We start from the raw sequence: 8,291 nt of genomic DNA, 5'->3' as shown, positions 1-8,291 counted from the left end.
CACTAAATGGAACGAGACCTTAATTAACATTACTGGTAACATCTGTGTTTCATATCAAAATGACTGTTGTGACAAACGTTTGTGATTTATTAATTGATCAACTTAATTTTGATTCAACAGAACGTTTTCATTTAAGGAGAAAAGAAGAGCAGCAGTGATGTTTTCTGTCCAGCAGGTGGAGGTACAGAGCTGTGTTTGTCCCAGCATCCTCTCCTGAAGTCTTCATCACTGATCAGAACAGAGCTGCACCAAGTGAGGAGACAGTCTGACTCATCATTTTTTATATATAAAAAAAAAAAAATTAATTAAAAGCAAAAATTAGACAAAAGTAAGTGAATTGAGTGGAAGTGTAAATATTTTCATATATATATTTTAATATATTTTGTGTTCTTTTGATCACCTTGTGACCCCTCCAGTTTATCTTGGGTATCAGAAAGAAAAAAAGGCTATTTCATGATGAAATTCGAAAAACACTGACAGTGCTTGTACATGTTCAAGTTTATCTGGGTCACAACCCACGCTTATCGGTCCAAACAGTCTTCTTCAGGGTGGAACCCTCAGCACACAGACTCCCCTTTAATAGATGCACACGTGAACCTGAAGCGGTTTTGCCACATGTATGATAATTATCATATTTTTACCATAATTTGAATGATATTTGATTAACATTACCAAAAAAGGCCAAATGTACAATCATTTTAACATTAAAACTTTTGAAAAATGTTAAACAATTATTAAAGTAGCTTCGTTGCTAATTCTGTCAATTTCTTAATTGCATAATGGACTAATAATGTCAGCTGTACTTGTATAAACTCTTTAATTCAAAGAAAAACATATTTTATAAATCTGCCATGTTTTGTGTGTAGAAATCTTGATTGGTAAAGTAACTAAAGCAGTCAGATAAATGTGAATAAAAAGCACCATATTTTCCTCTGAGATGTAGAGGAGTACAGGCTGCCTTCAAATTTTATTTCATGAAATAAAGTTGAAATTAAGTCAGCTGTACATGAGAAAATCTGTCCAACAACCTAAAATATTAAGTTGAACCAACAACTTTTAAGTCACACAGTCTGCTAATATGTTCATGTATCATGTTTCTTTAGAAAAATAATTTAATGGGTAAGAACTCTGTACAGTACATTCACTCAACTCATTTCAAGTCAAAGACTACAAATTTCTACAAAGAAGTTCTCAAGTGTTTTGAAAATAAATGCATGAAATTTTAAGTTTAATTAACTTGAATAAATAAAACGTGTATTTAAGTTAAATTGAAAAGATTACTTGATTCAACTAAATTGTTGTGGTTTTTTTTACAGTGTAGAAGTAAAAAGTGGCAATACAACTTTAAAGTAACTTTTTATATGGACCCAAGGAATAGTTCTTGCCATGATCACAACAAATGGCAATACAAAACTTGTTGTCTTTTTAACCCGCAAACCCTTTAAAGGGGCAGTTCACCCCAAAACCAGGCCTGTTGTGTTATTTATCCATCTAGATTTTTTTGGTGTTGCCCAACAAGCCAGAGGAAAAATATGTACTTTTGATTTTGTCCCTTTAATGGCCGTGTGAGCTGTCCTCTAATAACAGCACATTTAGCTCCACTAGTGGTAGAACTAATAACAAAATGAGGATGTTATTCTAACAGTTGTTCATGTAGTGTCTGTAATGCACAGTGCGGCCTGTAGGGGACAGTAGCAGCAGGACTTCCATCCCTGATGTCTCTCAGCTGTGTTCAGTTTGGACAGCAGACTTCAGCTCCTCGGTGACCTCGACCCTCCTCAGGTGAACAGTCCTGTTGTCTGCGGGGCTGAATCTGATCCAGGTGGACGTGTTTGGGCTGAAGCTCCGCCCCCTCCGGCGCAGCATCAAGGTCGTCCTGTCCAAACTGTAACGCTCCCCGGGCTGCGGTCTGACCGCTCTCATTAAACAACACCTGGATGATCTGCCTCTCCCAGCATGCTCCGCTGCTGTTGCCACCAGCAACCAAAAACAAAGGTGATGCTGGGTTTAGTACTATTTATATGGAGAGAACTTTTTCTTATTCATTTTTAATTCATTGATTACTGAAGTTTTACATGTAGGTCATCAGTAACACAGCAGAGATAAAAAAGGTTTTTTTAAATAGTCCACACACTGGTTACTACTTAATACTTTAACTTTCCTGATAAAATGCAAAAACATGGAAACACCTCTCACCTGAAGAAACAAAAGAGACAAAAATAATCATATAATCATAATAAATTTTATTTATTTAGTGCTTAACAGGAATACAAAGTGCAAAGGTCAATGGTTGACCCTTAAGTACAAAAATGTAATTACTGAGATAATGAATGAATCATTGTTATCATTAAAGCACATTTCAACTTGTCATCTAATGCCCCCACCCCCACTGTTACTGTGAAAATAGTGCAGTCAGAACACTCAACCAGTCAGAAAACACACACTAATGGAAAGTGAACTGACTACATAGAAAAATGTATTTATTTGCTTTTTTTTTTTTTTACTTTAAATCTTTAAATACATAAATATGTTTATATATACATATATGTGTGTGTGTGTGAGTGTGTGTGTGTGTGTAACGTAAAGGGGACATCAGGATCCAGAGGTTAAAGGTGAACAGTGGAACAGTGTGTGCACGTCGTCAGAGTCTCTCCTTCCATCAGATCGTTTTCTTCTCTTCAGTGTTGATGTGAATCTGCTGCTGATGAATGTGTTCATCCTCTGACCCAGATAGAAACTACACAGCTTCACTTTTTATTCTCTTCAGTCTGGACTCGCAGCATTCAGCCTGGAGCACAGAGCCGAGGACTCGGCTCGAAGTAAATGGGGGGTTAGCGGGACGAACATGATGATAATGATTATAATGTATATAAATATAAACGCTGCCATAAACCTAAACTCTGCCTGCCAGCGTCTATCAGATCTATAATACTGTCTGATCTCGCTGCCAATGATCTGCATGTTTCCTCAAAAACACAAAAAAAACGCCTCAGGGGAGGAAACAGAGCGGGGGAGGAGAAACGAGGGGGAAGAGGGTGGAAACAGGCTTTAACTGTGAGCAGGGAGCTGTCGGTTCAAATCCCAGAGAGAAGACAGAGATCAGAGGAGCGAGAGGGCGCATGGAACGACCATGATGCTGCCGAGGTGCTGCTGAGCAAAGCCTGAGGATACAACACCAGAAGTCAAACTGCTGTATAAAACACGATGATAGTAGATGATAGCAGATGAATCAGAATCAGAAGGTTTATTGTCAAGTTGAAGCAAATTGCATTGATGATTTTGGTGCAGATAAATAAAGACAGTATGTAGAAAGTTAACAAATCTTTTAAATACTGGGTTATTTAAATTATGCCCTAGAATAACGTACTTTGTGCTCTAGGATTATTTAATTAATGCTTTAGAATTTTGTAGGCTAATTCATGCTCTAAAAATACAGTTTGTGCTGTAGGTTTTTTTTAAATGAGTGATTTAATCAGTAATTTGAGCTCTAAAATTGTCTTTTGTGCTCTGAAATTTGTGCTTTATTAATTCATGTAATTTGAGCTCAAGAATAATGTAATTTGTACATTATTTGTACATGCATTCATGCATCACTAATTTGTGCTCTAGAAATTCATAATTTGTACTGTCAAATTATTTATGACTACGAGTACTCTGAGCTCTTTTGACGGCAGCTAAATTGTGTAATTTGTGCTCTGAAATTACATTATTCATGCTGCAGAATTTCATGATTTGTGCTCAAGAATGAATTACATTAACTAGTAATTTGTGCTCTAGAATTATGTTCTTTGTGCAGTTTATGCTCTAGGATGAATTAATTCAGGCTTTATAATTATGTAGACCAATTCAAGCTCTAGAAATATACAATTTGTGTGGTAGAATTATTTACATGAGTGAACAAACTCATTTAAGCCCTAAAATTATGCAATTTGTGGTGCTTAATTGTATATATGTGCACAAGTAATTTGTGTTCTAGAATTACATCATGTATTCTTAATCTGCACTAATTAATGTGCTCCAGAATGATTTATTTAGTGCACTTTTTCAGTTACCTAATTCATGCAGTAGGCCTAGAGATAATTAGATCAGTAATTACACAGTAATTTGTGTTCTAGAGTCACTTCAGTCTTGCTTCAGAAATGCCTAAGTTGTGTGCACTAATTAGTAATTTATTTAATCATTTAAAATGATTTATGTTGCAAACACTAACTAGCAGTAACTTGATGTTACTTCATTTGTGCATGCAAGTGATTTCTTCCCCCTGACATTGTAATGAATGGATGTGCAGGCAGTGAAGGAACATGAGTCACAGAGGAGAATCTGTGAGATGAATAAGAGTGAAAGGAGGAGAGAGGACGATGATGAAAGTGTGACTTTATGCTACTGATTTTTTTTTTTTCTGCCAAAATTCCCCAAAGTTCATGCGAAGTTCAGAATGAGACCTGATTTAACCTCCTGTGATTTGATCAGGACAGTTTCCCAACAATAATCCTGGCAGTGCAGTTTGTGTATGTTAATGACTCTCTGCTGAACTTAAAGACCAAACTCTCTGAATGACTGAACTGTGGAGGACTGATGGAGGATTAAAAGGCTCTTTAAAATGCAGGGGTTACCTCTCTAAAACACAATCAGGAGACCTTGAACTGGTGTGTGCACTTATATTTTTAGTCCAATCATGTGTGATACACCAGTTCTTCCAGTGAACTTCTGTGGAGAGCAGGGACACGTTCAGCCCTGACAAAACATGGCAAAATGTTTATTTAAACAGAAATGTAGTGTGTTGAACACCTTGTGACATCATGCATTATATTACACTGATATACTGTACGTATACGCCAAGCATGGATATTTCATGTCACAGCTGGTTGGGACAGTAAAGTCGGTCTGCTTGTGGTGAGTGTCCCCGTAAGTATAGTAAAAGCCTCCTGCCTGTGGAGCACAGCCTGTGGGGACAAGGAGGGACACGGTGCTGCTGCCAGAGGAAGTTGTCAGATTGAACGTGCCCCTGATCCATAGTTAGGTGACCTTTGTCGTCATGGTAACAAATATAAACTCAGGGATAACTTGTCAGGACTGCCAACTTCTTAATTTAGTTTGAAGAGATTCAATGTCAGTGAAGTCAGTGCATTTTATGATCGTACTTTCAGTGACATCGCTCTCTGCAGGGGTTACGAGTCATTTTGAGTCAATTGTGTTTAAAAAGTTTAGCACCCAAAGTCACAATTTTGAAGCATTTGCAGAAGAAAATTCGAGTCAGAGTAAGTATGGTTTATCAGCCTAAATCAGGGGTCTGCAACCTGCAACTCAAAGATTCAACTTTATCTAAAGAAGAAAAGGAAATTATCTCAACTAAAGATTATAGTTCGGCAAATCTTTTTAAACTTTATTTCAAAACTTAAACTTGTAAAGTGATTCTTATTTTTGCCAAGTGTAAAAATATATAGCCTTTTCCTTTAAATTTTGACGGGGGCTCATCTTCTTGAGAGTCCATAAGCTGGATGCCAAAAATGTCTCTTTTGATCATAAAGCTTTCAGACCCTTGGCGTAAATTGAGAGACTAAGAAACTTAGGTTTCTCTTCATAGAAAGTTCTCATGAATCAAGCAAAATAAATACAAGGTTCATGTGTCATATCATCTAATTACAGTTGAAATGATTATTAATTTAATCAGTCAGTAGATCTTCAGAAAATTAAATGGTGACCAGTCGTTTTTTAAGCAAAAACTCTCAAGGTATAATCTGCAATATAAATAAAATAAAACATTGTATGGACTCATATGACATAATCTCTTTCAATAATCACTTATGACCCATTAGAAGGGTGTGGTTTTGGATATATCTGCAGAAACTCTGCCCTCTGCCTTTATTTCATTATTTTTCCTCATTATTTCACGGTGCTCAGGACGTTTCACCAACTTAAAACATTGGTATCTGACGTCCTAATGCATTTAGGAACAGCTTGGACGAGAACTACTGACTCTGCCTTTAACCATTCTCTGTTTTTCCAATGTGATTTGCTGCTTTCCTTTGCTGGCAGTGATACATAGATTAATTAATTCGCAGATCAGTAATTAAATTAATTGTCCATGGCAGCCCTACCTTTAATAATAATTAGTGATTTGCACCTAATGGGATGCTGAAAACAGTTTTTTTTCTAATACAACAGTGTGGTTTCACTCAACCGTAAATTGAGCAGGCCACTAATTTCCAATCTCTTTTGTTCTTATGTGCACACAGGGGTTATTTCCACTCAGCAAAGGGTTTTCCCCTTTCTTTTAAAAATAATTTTATTGTTTCAGTTTGTTTTCCTCGCGGCAGTCTCTCTTAACAATGTCTTCTGACTGTCCAGCTGCCAAATCCAGAGCTCAGAAGTGAGGAGCTGATAAAGATTCAACACTCATCTGAGTCACATTCGAATATTACAACGCCTGCGGAGCATGGAGGCTGTTGGGGCCACAGACTGCTAGAGAGGAAGACTGCAGGCACTACTCAGGGCTGTAAAAGCACCTCCACAATCTACACATTCCTGTGAAAAAAACACATTTAGTCACATTTTGATTTACATACTTTTATTTCACATAGAATAACACTAATGCTGAGTATCAATTAAATCAGGAAAGCAAAGTAGTCTTTGTATTAAAGATGTAAATAACATCATCCATCATAAAGTCTGAGGTATATATATATATATATATATGTACATATATATATGTAATAAAACTCCATATTGCTCGGTTGAAAATCAGGACTGTTTTGCATAAAATTCATTCAGCAGTTTTGTTTCAGAAACTTTTTGTGGGATAAATTATATTCTGTTACACTCAGTAGATGAATGCTGGTGTTCAGAGTGTGTGTCAGAGTTTATTTATCAGCTCAGTAAACAGAAACCTGTTATTGTGTCGGCGTTTCTGTCTGCCGATGTCACTGTGACGCACAGCCGGGTGGAGACCATGTGACATCACTCCTCTGGGGTTAAAGGGCGTTCCTGTGACACACCGTAACCATAACGACGGGGGTTTCACCTCCTTTATATATACAGTGTGTCCGCGTCTGTGTGTGCGTGGTCGAGCATTAATGCAGCAGAGGTGTGTGCTGTTGGTTTGAGTCACGTCTGACACTTTAATTCCTGTCTGATGTCATGAGAAAGTTTGTCTGCAAGAAAACTGGCAGCAAAGTCTGACTTTAACACACAGACTGAATGTCACACAACACCACAACACACACACACACACACACACACACACACACACACACACACACACACACACACACAACACCAGGTACTGACTGACAGATTCACATATGACTTTTAGATATGAACAAACAATCATTTTGTGTTTGACAGCTGACCACAGCTGTTTTATTCATACACACCTTTAATATTACTGAACATGAATGACCGACTTGTGACTTCTGTAAAGCTTCTTTCACACGTGCACCTGTTACATTAATGCTCTGGCAGTTTTACACTGCAAAAACAGATTTTTTTTTTTTCCTAAAAAGAAAAATAATCTTGTCAAGCAAGTTTTGCATCAGAGAAGTCATATCATTTTAAGAAAATATATCCAACCTGGGAAATATTGAGCTATAATTAACCGATAACAAGCTACAACAACGGTTTGCATAATAGCTGAGGAACAAGACTGAATTATTGCTGAATTATTAAAGCCATCTCAATCAAGAAACCAAACTATTCTGTTTTAAGAAAATGAGTCTTATAATAAGCTTCTTTGCTCACTGTAAAACTTAAATCAAATAAAAAAAAAATCTTAAAGTCAGCTCAATGAAGAGACCATATTTCTCATTTTAAGCAAGTATTTCATAAATAAGTGAAATATTTGGCCTATTACGGTCTTTAAGCAGCTATTTATTTGTAAGCTAATACGTTTTCAATTATTGTTTTTTTTCCTTTTTAAAAAAAATTATTTATATATATATAGTTTAATTTTTTATTTTTATTTTCTTCTTTTATATTTTTTCTTTTATTTTCCTTTTTTATTAGTGTTATTATTTTTGTCATTTTCTTTTTCTTCGTTCATATTTCTCTTTTTTAGTTCTACTTTTTTCTCTTTTCATTTTGTCCCCCACCCCCATGTTTCCACTTTGATACACTTGGTATCTGGTCAGTGGGTGTGTGTCTTGACAGGGAACTACCCCCCCACTCAACTCATTAGTGTCACACAGGTGTGCAGGTTACTCCTGTCTGACCCTGATGAAGACCTGTGTTGGTCGATACACGTTGGTCATTTTGAACTCTTTTGACTCTTTTTGCTATGTACAGTAAAGGCATTT

This window comes from Lutjanus erythropterus, chromosome 20, assembly GCF_056507025.1.
Source record: "Lutjanus erythropterus isolate fLutEry1 chromosome 20, fLutEry1.hap2, whole genome shotgun sequence".
Taxonomy (NCBI): domain Eukaryota; kingdom Metazoa; phylum Chordata; class Actinopteri; order Lutjaniformes; family Lutjanidae; genus Lutjanus; species Lutjanus erythropterus.
Note: the sequence above shows the minus strand (reverse complement) of the source record.